Genomic DNA, 13,959 nt, shown 5'->3' with positions numbered 1-13,959 from the left:
CTTGTTCCAGGCTAAGGAGTGGAGTGGCTGTGTGTGATGCTGTGCCTGGAAACAAGCCAGACAAATGATGAAAAATGCAATTATGAGAATCAAACCTGGTCAGTCAGACTCATTGATAATAGTGTGGGAGAGACTGAGGATGATTGTTTCAAGATCTTATAGGAATCTCTGGCAGCTGGGAAATAAGGGTAAAAGCATGAAGCCAAAATCAAAACATGCACAGACCTCACAGAACACACATTTTATTATGACAATAAACAAACGTTGCCACTCATACTAGATGTGTGGCTGTCAAGAAACTGCAGGAAGAGGAGGAGGCTGTCTGTGCCTGTGTTTTATGTGAGTCCTGTACCTGTGTCTTGCTGAAGGCCATGTCCATGTTGGCCATCTAATTTCTTTTAAATTAGTTCTTCCTTTAACCTGATCCTTTTTAAATAAAGATGAAAAGTTAAAGAAAACTGAAGTCAGTTGCTTACTGCTATAGAAACATAATTTTTTTCTTTTTTCTTACTAAACTTTGTCAATATTAATGCTCATTGATAAAGTTAATTTTCCCTATCAAATCAGTGTATGTCTGTTATTAATACATTGTTACTGATGGTAATCTGCACACTTATTTTCTAGTGAAAATACCACCTTTTAAAATGGACACTGCTTTTCTCAACATTTAGTTGGGAGTTATGAGGTGAATCATGGTGAAGGTATCTTTGAATATGATTTACCTTCTTGTCTTGCTTTAGAAGTGAATAAATATAAACATCAAAAACGTTCATTTCCACCATGGTTTTGAATGATATACCTACCATAAATTTTGCTTTTATGTTCTACTTTTGTTTATTTGTCAACCTTTTTGCTATTCTTCATAATCTAATGCCTACTGAGCGGCATGATGGCTCTCAGTGTTTCCATTTATTTTTCTTGGTTTTAATATTATTTATTTTGTCTACTAATTTTAGAGCTCTGTGTGTTGTCATACAAAACATTGGTTTCGTTTCTAAAAGGACTTCATGTCCTATCACAACTGATCTGGAAAAATTCTCCTGTCAAAAAGACCATCTGTTCCTTGGGAAAAAATGGTTTCAAAACTTAGTTTTCTGTATAAAAATAACTTCCTTTTTATCAAAGACGTTTCATTATTTAATTTGACTAAGTGCAAGAAGATTCAAGTTTGTGTTTTACATAAGAGAGAAGTTTTGCCCTAGAAGTGTGGAGTCTGTAATTACTGTAAAACTGTATTCCTAAGCAACCACATGGAAAGCTGATGTGAAACCATAACAGTCTAGTTTTTTTCTGTTTTCTGATGTCTTTTGGGAAATCAGATTAATAAAAATTCAAATGTCTTTCTCTGTGCTTGTGTGTATGTACGTATATATGTTTCACTATGTTTTATTGTTTGTAACTCTGTATATGCTATTCCTTTGCTTTGCCTTGCCATTCACTTCCTCCTCCTTCCCCTTTTCTTCTTTTCTCTGCTGCTTCACCCTTTCTCATTTTTCCTTCCTCATTCTGTCTCCTTTCTCTTTCTCTTGATTCTGCTGGAATACTTGACAATTGAGATGAGGGTTTTTTTTCCACTTTGGTATGTTAAGTTCATGATACTAATAATCAGCAACATGTCTTCTAAATTATATCTTTAAAAATTTAAATAATTACACTTGTTCAAAAATTTCTCCTTAAAAGTAACTTTTGATAGAGAAAAAGCTCAGGTGATAGAAAAAAAAGGTATCACTGAAGTAATTTTGTCGTTATTCTTTTTAAAAAGAAGGTAACTAAAGGAAGACAGATCTTCAGATAATATTAATTTATTTCAATGTGATTTTCTAGGAAAAAGATATCCATATATCTCTCAGTATTTATTTGGATTGTAGCTGAGAAGAAGAAAGAAAATAAAAATGTAAGCTGAAAGCTTTCTTTTTCATATTTTAACAAAAATGTCAGTGAAAATAGATCAAAAGTAATGGCATTTTTTTCAGAGAAAATTGTTTGTATATTTGAATGACTCTACATGTAAAGTCATAACAGCCATCAATGACGGAAGAGAAATTAAATATTTTACCTGAAGTAGAGTGTTTTAATTGTGATGTCATAAACATTCTGTTCACAAGTTATACATAGGGAATACTGAAGAAAGAATTCTGAAAGCATTCATATAATACATATAAACACACATGAAATATAATTTATATATATATTGGAAATTTACCTGGTTTTCAGTGCCTTATACATTTCAGTGAAGGGTTATGGCTTTGTTTTGAAACAGAGGTCAAATGTAAAAAACCAAAAATTTCAAAACATCTTGTGAGAGTAGGTTGTTTCCTGCAGGTGTTCTGGGATGATCTTATCATACCTAAGAAACGGGAAATAGGATAGAGAGCCACAATGTAGACTTTGCAATGCTTTTGACATCTTGAAGAACACATATGGGAAAGCAAATGTCTGCAATTGATATGTTACTTGATTTCACATCTGCTCAGGTGTTGGTAGACCCTGATGGGGCTCAACCAGGTTTCCAGAGCTGTTCCCTCAAAAGTCATCCACCATGGAGGCATTGGACTGGGACCAGGCAGGCTAGGGAGATGCAGCACAGGGTTGCTTATCAGGCTGCTGTATGACAAGTTGTTACTAGATCAGGTCCATGGCAAGGCAGGGGCAAAATTCTAGCTGACATGACTATGTCATAGTGAAGTATGCAGAAAGACAAAGACTTCCAGTAAAGAATGCAATAGGCAAAAATCAGGACCAAATAAAGTGAGGTTGACCCTGAAATGCCAAAAACTTGTCAGTAATTAAAAATCAGTAGGAAATATAGATTTTGGAAGAGGATGGGGGAGAATGAATTTATTTCTCATGGTAATTGCTATGTTATGCATTTCTGTGCTAATTAAAATACATATGTAGGAAAAAAAGTAGAATGGCTTCTGAACACTACCTTCTAAAAACTATTACTTAGTGTATGTTATTTGGAAAAGCCTTTCAACAATATTTAACATGAAAATAGTATCTGAAAATAAACTGTCATTAGACTATTTATATACTGTGTTGAAAAGAAGAATATCTCATGTTTGAAGCATTGTTAGTATTGCTCCCATTGTTAATATCTAGTGACTAGCCTTCTAATTAGAATTATTGGCTGTCAGTGTGTGATTTCAGTAGTGTGATTTCACACTACTGAAATCTGTTCCAGAGGATGGTAAAATGACTTTTTTTTGAGTCTGAAGTAGATCCTACCAGTCTTCAGGGCAGTGCTACTTCCCTTGGGACTGTTTTTTTCACCATGTGTTTTTATTAATTCAGCTAATCTTCATGTCGGTTACTGAGCCAGGGGGATGTTCTTTTTGGACATTTCATGTTAAGCTGCACACAGTTATGTTAAGTACCCTGATTTATATTGTGCAGACCTTTGCTTTAACTGCTGATGAGTATAGATGGAGACAGAGGTAAATCAGAGTTAAGGGAATAGAATTAAAAGGATAATAAACTTGGTTGTACCTAATTAATTGCCTAACAGCTGCAGTTTTCTCTGTCACTTCCTCCCTTAGGAATATTACATGGAACTCTAGGGAATTAGAAACTTGCTGTATTCTTAAAAGAAGAAATAAATGTAAATTTGAGATGTGTAAAACAAAGATATTAATTTAAAATTTTATGCCCTCATTCAAAATTAAATGAGTGGAAATTTATTACTCCTTCAATTATGCAATAGAGATTATCACACATGGTGTGCAGTGGGAGTGCTCACACACTGTCATGCCATCTCCAGCACTGATTTTCACATGACTTTTTGTTAATTAATTAGATGTGGTTTTTTGTGCAAAAGCATTATAATAAGATCACAGGGGGATGTTAGGGCTGATTATTACCTACAAAGTGTTTTGATTACTAAGTTATGAAATATGATTTTACATTATCATTAAAATGAATATGTTTTCATGTGTATATTTAGCCCTGTCACTATCAAACTCTCCTTTCTGCAATGAGAATTTTTTCTGGTGCTGATAATGTGGAGAAGAATGTGAAAAGTTGACTTTGCAAATTTAACATTGCTGAATTCTAGAATTGTTAGGCTATTGGGGAAAGATGCAAGCTTAACATAAAACTATTAGAATAGTTTCAGAACATGATTATACAAAAGAAAGATCAGAAAACTCTGTGGACTGGATAATGATTTGCTATCAATATCTTTAGGTCTAACTTTCTGAGGAAAACAATGTTTGGAGAATTTCTACTTACTTTGTGCTGAAGTGATTTTTTTTTTTTTTTTTTTTTGTTAAACACACAAAAATATTTACCTAATTTGGGGAGGGAATAATGCTTTTATATGACCAGAAAAAAATTATTTCTTTTTTTTTCACTCCTTTTTCTTCTTTTTTTTCCTTCTTCTTTTTTTTTTCCCTAAATATTTTAAAATCCTAATCTTTTAAGAAAACTTATGTTTGACATGACTAGCATATCATTGAAGAACACATGGAACTTTACAAAATATCTATTGTAAAATTATCTGCTTGATGAAAAATTAATTTGAGGCTCAGGTGTAATAAGTTATTAAACACATGGGTAATGCAGGCTACAGATTCTATACAGGAGTATATTTTGTCTGCAAGTTTGTGGTATGGAATAAAATTGTGCAAGTATAATTGCAGATTTCAAAAAGCGGCATTGGCATTTACTTAAATCTTAATGAAGTTATTCTTACTTGAAAGTACAGGATTGATTTGGTGACAAGATCTATTGAACATAATTATGCTCCAGTGAACTACAGAAATTTCATTAAGGGAAGACACCCTCCTATAAAGAACAAGTACTGTGAGCCTTAGTGTATCTTGTACACATCCACATAAACATGTTCAGTCAGTTCAGCTCTCATATATCCATAATCCTACCACAGTTAGTGTTTGAAAAGCAAACCAAAGGAATGTGCAAAGGTCAATTTCATTACAAGTTTGATAAAGAAAAGGGCCTGCAAAACAAATATGAGCAAAAGAGAAGTCAGGAAAAAGAACTGGAAGATCATGTTTTAATCAGAGATGTTAAATGTGAAACTTTTTTGCTAATTCTACTGTCCCTATTTAGTCCACCAGCATCATGCATAATTTCTCCCTTCCTCTCTCCCTTTGCACAAATACAGCAGTCACCTAATGAAAATGCTTCCTCAGTTACTGTAGTGTCCCAGATGCTGATGAATAGAACAGACTATAGAGATGGAAAAAATATTAATTTAAAGGACCATTTAGTGTGTTATGAATTTTGTGGTTTTGTTTTGTTTAGTTTACCCTCCTAACTACAATTCTTAGTGAGCTAGTATAATCTAGTTGAAAACTTCTACTCTGAAGTAAAATTCTGTTCTTCAAAAAATAGAAATTATTTAAAATCAGCCAATGCATTAGAAAAACCAGTAAATTTGTCGAAGCAAAGGGTATTCATTTTAACCTCCTTAGCCTTTAAATGGAAACTGAAATGTAGAATTTAGTGGCCACATATAAGAGAATTAAAAATCACAATTGTCTTAAACACTGCTAAAATTACTAAGGGACTTTTATTTGCAAATTATGCAAAGACGCAACTGCTTACTCCTCACTCTCCTTCCTTCCTCCTCCTCTAAATATTTCTCCTGGATTCCAAGAACCTGGACCATGAGTTAAGCTGCCTGACAGGAACCTGAGATAAGGTGAAGGTGGCACTATTATCTTAAATGTGGTCCAGCTATCTTAGGTCTCAGGAAAAATAAACAATGCTTAAAGGGGAGAAAAATGTATCCATGTGGAAAGCCACCTCAGCAGCTGTATTGAAAATAATCTCTGGCTGGGTTCCGTGAGGGGAGCCCATAGTCCCCAGATTCATTTGCTGAGACCGTCCAGCAAGAAGACTGCACATGATCCACAATGTTGCTGTAAAAGACAGTGTAAAATATCTCCCTCACAGGGAAGGTGCTTCGGTGTTCCCACATACAGCTGAATGTATATTGACTCATTGAACTCTGTATTTCCCAGGACCGCCACCACAGAGAAGGCCAGGGTGGACAATAGAGATGAGATGCTTCTGGATTCACAGGGTAGTGCCTGTCTTTCAGTTTAATCTCTTTCTCTCGCTGCTCTTCCCTTTCCTATCTTTCTTTACCTCATGGTTACTGTAAAATAAAATCTGTACTATTGACTTTGATCTTTTTTGCACCTTTATTTGGGCAAAGGCATCTCTCTGATAAGCATAATAACTGAGTTCATAACTTTATTTTGCTCTTGTCATTGCATAATACTGTTCTCTGATCCAAAGACAGAAATAGTTGAAAATAATACAGTTCCCTCTGTGTGAGGTGAGTAGTTCCTTGTGTATGAACTCTTGGAAACTTTGCCCGTTCTGCCCTTTGAAGGATTTTGTATGAGAGCTTTTGGGGACAATGGCTCTTCCGGGTGGCCACTGTAAAGAAAATATTTTCTTGTCCTTCCTGGAAATTTTTGTTATTAGCCCTACATTCCTGGAGTGAAGCTGGTTAGAAAAGACTTGGGATAATGAGTGATTGGTTATGAAAAATTTTCAAGATGAGATAATACTATCTTTACAAGATTTGTGAAAAACTTGCTCCTTCTGCTAAATGAAGAAAAAAAAAAAAAAGCTACAGGAAGAGGCACTGCTTGCTGCAAAATGTGATTATGTCCAAAAAGTTCAGTCAGAGCTTTGGAATGAGGTGAGAGAGACAATTTTACAGGAAGAGTTTTAGCATGTAGTACCTCTAAAACACTTCTGAAACAGGATCTAGTAATTCAGACCTTTTGTTGTGCTCACTGGAGGAATTGAGACTGGATGAACAAGTCTCTTGTTCTGACAAAGAGCAAAATGTAACATTTGCATTGACATTTGATGATGAGGAAGTCATCCTTTAATTAAAATTGAAACCACAAATGACTGCCTAGGTTAGCAAAGTGCTATGAAAATGGTGCTGTGTACAGCTTCCAAGATAAAAATCTGATCATAAATCAGCCAAGATTGAAATCCAGTCAATATTAATGCAGAGGGATGTCAGACAGCAAAGAGTTAAAATCACTGGAGTAAGTGAAGCAAGGGTTATCTGCCAAATTGATAAGGTTAATTCATGACTCCAGGATGAGAACTAGAAGTGTGCTAAAAACTCTAAAAGAAACCCAGTTCAAGCAGTTAAAGTATTCCCTAATTCACAAACTGCAGAGCTGGTTGAAATTTTACAAGCAGTATCACTCCCTCCAGACATGAAATGAAGCAGAGGAGACTTCCTGAAAATATGGGGGAAACAACAAGCACTTCATGTAATAGATGTTTAAAATGCACATAAGAGATAGGAAGTTCAGGCAGTTAAAAAACTTGATTCACCTAGGAGTAGTGTGTCTGGAAGTTTGTATTGTTTTCTTTTTCTGGGTATGCCAGCACCCCACCACTGGAGATCAAAGGCAGAGAGGCAGAACTGTCAGCAGATTTACAAGAAAAGACTCACAGAGAACCATGAAGATGTCATAATCATTTTTGGTTTAGGCCTTTTTGGTTACTTTTGTGATAGATACAGGAGTGCCAGCATTTCAAACTGAAGTCACTGCTTTAGTAGCATTATACTAGACAATAAATTTTTCCTTCCTTTTTATAATTGGTCTGTATTAGGCCAAATTTTCACTTTTCTTTATATAGGAACCTGCCAACAGGTAAACTGTGCAGGACCAACAGAATTTCAAATTGCTACCATAATTGCTCATATTATCAATTTATTATTGTTTTTCATTTGCCTGTGTTTTCATCACAAGTGACTTATTGGGAGACCAAATATTAGACAAACTATTTTGTGTATTATTTGATTCTGCTAAGTTTATTTTGTATTTTTATTTTAAAACAATGGTGTGAGAAAAACTTTTACCCTTTTACCTTTTTCTTATGGTTGTATAATTTGTCTCAACCAAATTTAGCCTGGGAGTTGGTACAAGTATACATGCATATTTGGTATCACAGAACTATGTGTTAATTTTCTCAGTTCTGCATCTGAAGGTTTTAGACTTTTTTATGATTTCACTAATTTTGTCAAAGATATTAATGAGTAAACTAAATAATCTTAAGAAAGCAGAAGAAAATATTAAATGGGAAAATGTTGAGTCCCCCCTCCTAAACCAGGACACACTGCAAATACAACAAGGTTAAAATACAGAAAAGCCTTTTAGCAGCTCTGAAGGAATTTTTCTTGTAACCATTTCTTTGAACCAAATATGTTATTGATTATTAGACATTACAAAGTAAATCACAGACTTGTATTCTACCTGAGCTTCTGTATGTACTGTTGAGTTTCCTACCATATCTTCTGAGATATTTTTACCTTTACCTCACTTTTACTTATGCTAATCAATATGTTAACTAAATACATAACTAAATACATTCCACACCACACATGCATCTCAGTTTTGGATGAAACTTACTGTGGTAGCAATTGAAAATAAAATTAAAAAAAAAAAAAAAAAAAATTGAAAGGGAAAGCATTTCCCTTATGACTCCTGAACAATAAAGCTAGTTTTTGGTTTTGTGTCAGGACTAAATTACAATGGAGCTGTACTTTATCCCCTGGACAATAGAGTAAGGGTTTGATGCAAAGTAGTTTTTGCATAAGAATTTTTTGTATGAGTATTGGATTTGCATCCAGTGATTTTATTAGTCTATAAAGTACAAGACCATGGTTGATTACAAGATGAAATACACTGTCATAACCAATAGAATAAGTATTTGATGCAGGCAAAGCTAGACTCCACTCAGCTGTTTTTCTTGGTCTGATCATGTTTTTTTTCTTCAAACTCACCTTTCCTGTTTTGCTCTTGTACTATTTCTGAAAAAGGGTCTCTACATTAAAACAAATGTGAGAACAGGGATATTTTTATTACTCCCTTCATTGTGTGGTATCTGTACCTGACTTACAAGGTTTGAGGGTGCATTTTAAAACATAGGTAACATGTCAACAACTCTGGCTGTCACTTCACACGGTCATTGGGTCTGCCAGTGTAGAATCAACTGGAAAGACAGTGACATTCTCTGCATCCTAACACCAACCACTGTGCTTTATGTACTAAGTTGAATCCAGAATAATACTAAAATTTCTATGAAATTTTCCATCTGAATTTTCTAAAAATTGAACTGCACTCCGGAAAGTAGATGCCTATGCTGACTGAACAGGTGTGAGGGATAGTTACAGAATGCTTGTGATTAAGTGAAATAACTGAAACAAGTATTTCTCCTCCCTTTCTGAGCTGATAGGTTTTGGTCCTGTTGACCAACTGAAACAAAATGTGAGAGAAATTTCCCAGGTGAGATCCTCTACCATCAACAAAATTAGGAATCTTCATGTGGAATGCAAACCTTTACATATTGCTGTTGACCTAGTTTTAGCTACTGGACACTGAAGGATTAATCAAAGGCATTTCATGTGGGAAAAATCTCCATTCACAGATAGAATCAGTTCCAAGTCACATGTTTACTGAGAGCTAAAGATAAATCGTTCTTTCTTATCCCAATGATAATATCTTTTTCTGTTGCATTGTCAATGCAGGGGTGGACCTCTTATATTTTGAGCTCTCTCTAATATCTTAGTTTGCTTCTGTAAAAAAGTTAATTTAATGTAACATTAATTATATATTGCAAAAATTATAACTGCTTTTATGAAGTCATATGAGGGAAATTATTCTGGAAGCAATTTTTTAGAATAATTATCAGACAAAATAAAAGGCTGAAGTGAACTTAATATGCCATAAATGCTTTATTTCATGTTTCAGAGATTGATCCATGGACCAATATAGCTGACACAGAAAAGGAAGGAAGGAAGTGGCAGAAGGAGGGAAGGGCAGATGGGAGGGTGGAAGGGGGGGTGGGGAAGGGAAGGGAAGGGAAGGGAAGGGAAGGGAAGGGAAGGGAAGGGAAGGGAAGGGAAGGGAAGGGAAGGGAAGGGAAGGGAAGGGAAGGGAAGGGAAGGGAAGGGAAGGGAAGGGAAGGGAAGGGAAGGGAAGGGAAGGGAAGGGAAGGGAAGGGAAGGGAAGGGAAGGAAAAGAAAGAAAGAAAGAAAGAAAGAAAGAAAGAAAGAAAGAAAGAAAGAAAGAAAGAAAGAAAGAAAGAAAGAAAGAAAGAAAGAAAGAAAGAAAGAAAGAAAGAAAGAAAGAAAGAAAGAAAGAAAGAAAGAAAGAAAGAAAGAAAGAAAGAAAGAAAGAAAGAAAGAAAGAAAGAAAGAAAGAAAGAAAGAAAGAAATCTTCTTACTGTCTTTGCAAGTTAGATATTTTAAGAATTGCTTTAATTTTCACTCTATAGTTATCATCTCTAATATCAGTGATATTTGATGGATTTGATTTTAAATGCAAGTTCAAATTACTAATGTGCTAATTTTTTTCCTAAAAGAAGTAATGTCTAGAAAAGTACAAAATAAGCCAAAATAAGAAAAGATTGATTAAATGGCTCCTATAAACACCTGTTCACTTTTTTTAAATTTGGTCAAATTGTAAACATTCATTAAAAATCAGTTTAAAGATTACTGTAATTCACGAAAACACTCTTCTCTTTTAGTTTTTATCTTCATTATGTACTATGAAGTTCAGCTTCCAACTGGTTCAATTTAATTTCAGGGAGAAAGCAAGCATACTTTGATGCTTTTCCAGTGGTAATGAGAGTATATCCTCCATAATGTGAGTTCATAATTTTACAATTTGAAAAATGTCTTCCAGCTACTGTGATTGTGTGATATTTTGCTTTGTATTGAAATGACACAATAAGATCACCTGCCACCTAAGAAAAGGGAGACCTGAGTAATCCCTGCATTTTTTCCCCCTTTTTATTATATTTTTAAAATTTCTGTAGTTTTTTTTGTTTTGATTTTTTTTTTGCTTTCAACGTAATGTAGATCTGTTTACAATAAGTTCCATATTTCTAAGTTTAATTGGAAGCATACATCAAAGCAAGAATTGTTGAACTTTATGAGAAACTGTATAATAATTGTATACATGTGTTTTTCATTCTGGAAATCTTTTTTAAAGCCTTGGCTGCAAAACTACTTAATGGAAGAAATATTACTCAATGAAATATAGTAGAATAAGAAAAAATATTCATTTACCCAGTATAATTTTTTAAAATATTTCTTTCCATTTTTGCTCAATTTTGATGAAAAATAACTTCTTGTTCCTGAAAGATCATGCACTAGATAAATGGAGAGCTAAAATCTGGAGTTGCACAGAGAAAGATCAGTGTCTGCTACTTTGCCAATACCCAACCAATACTAATTAGGTCGCTGTCCTGTAAGATCAGAGGGATAATATAGTTCCTTGAAAAATACTGTTAAGGGCTTGGAGACTAAAATACATATTCTTCTGAAAAATGTCCTTTAAGACTCATTTTAATGAAAGCATACAAGGAAATAATGTTTAGTAGGAAATACCCCATTTCACTCTGTTTATCAAGAAAGTGAAGTGTATAAGAGGCTTGGTTTAGAAATAAGTCAGTTCTAATGTCAGTAACTACTCAGTTAACTACTAACATGTGAGAGGCAAACAAGGTTAGTATTTTTTTTTTTTTCCCCTGGAAACCTCTTTTTGTCTCTGAGATTAGTAATGCATATAACCCAGACTCATGACTCTTCATTCTGGTCTCCTTGAAATTTCTCCCAAAAACCTCTGTGTGAAAAATTAAGAAGTAACAGGGGAATGCAGAACTAAGATTCAAAATTTAGCTTAAAGATTTTGTAGATAAGTCTAAAAAACACAGATTAAAAATGTAATGAAGTAAGCCTGGCTTTTCATTTGAAAATATATAAATATCCTATAAACATGATGGACAATTAATCCTCAGTTTCTGCTTTAAAAAGTGGCAGGGAATTTAAAATTATTAAAATTTTCTCACCACATTTCCAGAAGCAATCCCAAAACAAGTATTTTGTTGTTTCTTGATGATTGCCAGTTTTGATTCGTTAAACCTAGCAGATGTCATGTAGTGATTCTCTCTTAAGAAAACATTTCAGCACTGGTCATAAAAATTATGACTCCTGGAATGTAATAGGAAGAGTCTAACATAATAGCTTTGTGATATAAAAATATTGCTTTGTGTGCCACTCCAGTTTTTGAGGTGTCTGGAGTCTTACTGCATAAGCAGAAGCAATTTTGCCAGACAGTAGAGAGAACACCTTACAGTAACATTTCTTCCCACTGTCTCTTTCAGGAGAGACTATTCTTCTTCCAATTCCATTTTGCTTCATTCCTGCAGATGCAAATACATCTATCATATCTGATTGCTCTTTCTGACTTGAAAATACATGCACAAGGACAAAGAAGGGCACAAATGCCATGATGGACCAGAAAATGACTCATGATTCCACAATTAATTGAATGAAGAATTACTTCTGTATAGATTCTTATATAACATATCCTTCAATTTTTCTGTTTTAAAAAGATATCTTGAAAAGCTCAGTATTGTAGAATAGTAGACTGGTCCGAATTGGAAGGGAATCAATGTCATGCAGTTGTAACCTCCCTACTGTGGGCAGGGTCAGCTTCCACTAATCCAAGTTGCTCAGAGCCTCTTCCAACTCAGCCTTCCAGGGATGGGGCATTCACAACTTCTCTGGAAAATTTTTTGCAGTCTTAAGGTAAATTTTTTTTCCTTGTATATACCTACCCTTTGTCAATTTATAAAAGCATTCCCACCTTCATGGTCTTTTAAAAAATCCCTCTATTGCAAAATCAGGGACCCCAGCTGCAGGGAAGAATGATGTGCATCTGACTCCATGGCCTTGGAATACTGAATGCTCACTTTATTAAAACTATATTACATTATACTATATTAAATAAATACATACTGTACTGTATTATAATTATACTATGTCATACTTGCTTCTAACTTCTACTACTAAAAACTCATGACTGTCAGCCGACAGTCCCAACACACAAGTGGATGCAATTGGTCAGTGAACCAAAACATCATCACCAGAGTCCAATCAAGTGATCACCTTGGGTAAACAATCTCCAGAATACTTTCCACTTGCGCACAAACACAGGAGCAGCAAATGAGACAAGAATTGCTTTGATCATTCTTTTCTCTGCTTCTCCAGGAAAGGTCCTGAGAGAAAGGATTGTCTCTCTCTTTTCAGAGAATGTGATTCCCACATCCCCCTCCAACGTTCCTGTAGGCCCTGTTTAGCTATTGGAAGATGCTGCATGTTTTCCCTGGAGCCTTCATTTTTCGAGGCCGAATCAGTTTGTCTCTGTAGATGTGCTCCAGCCCCCAGGAAAGCATCCATAACATGGAGGTTAGTATTTGTTCCTTCTTTCTTGTTTCTACATAATATATTCATCAACATCTTTTTGGCTCTTCTATCAATAATAATCTCTTTCCTACCAGGACTCTTTGTCATTAGAAGAGTAATGCACAGAGACATCTTTCACCACAATTAACTGACAGCCACCCAATCCACTCACTGAACACTTAGCTATTTTTATGAAGTAGAACAAATTTGAGAGAAAGTGGGATCTCCTTCTCAGTGGGATCATCCTCTCCTTCTAATTTCCCAGGGAAAGACACAAGAGGACACTGATTAGAAATGGTGTAAATTAAGAGACTTGATTATCCTTTAACTTGTGCATGTTTGAAGCTAGTATAATTTCTTATTTGAAAGAAGGTATTGAATTTATAATAACATAACTCTAAACCTGAAGGAACTGCAGTAAATCACTGTATCTACATTTAGGGTGGTGGAATTACAATGATTTACCACCACTTGAACATCCATCTCTGAAAATTCTGATACCAACAGCATTTGACTGGCACAAAAGAAAATTTGTAAAGCTGAAGTTCATGCATATATATAGTACTAATGTTATGCGCATTGTTGATCAGGATGCCTAAGAGAGGAAATGTTGAAGCTTAATATAAAAACGTTAAAATAAATGGCTGAAATACTGAAGTTGTGGTTTGAAATAAAGGAATTTTATCATGTGAAT

The 13,959-nt window shown here is 34.6% G+C and overlaps 1 pseudogene; it reads right to left on the bottom strand.

The window, feature by feature from the left end:
• Positions 1-13,959, bottom strand: part of LOC135291261 (trichohyalin-like) — a 78,523-nt pseudogene that overhangs the window by 57,243 nt on the left and 7,321 nt on the right.

Source organism: Passer domesticus, chromosome Z (genome assembly GCF_036417665.1).
Source record: "Passer domesticus isolate bPasDom1 chromosome Z, bPasDom1.hap1, whole genome shotgun sequence".
Taxonomy (NCBI): Eukaryota; Metazoa; Chordata; class Aves; order Passeriformes; family Passeridae; genus Passer; species Passer domesticus.
Note: the sequence above shows the minus strand (reverse complement) of the source record. Positions and strands in the feature narration are given on the sequence as shown.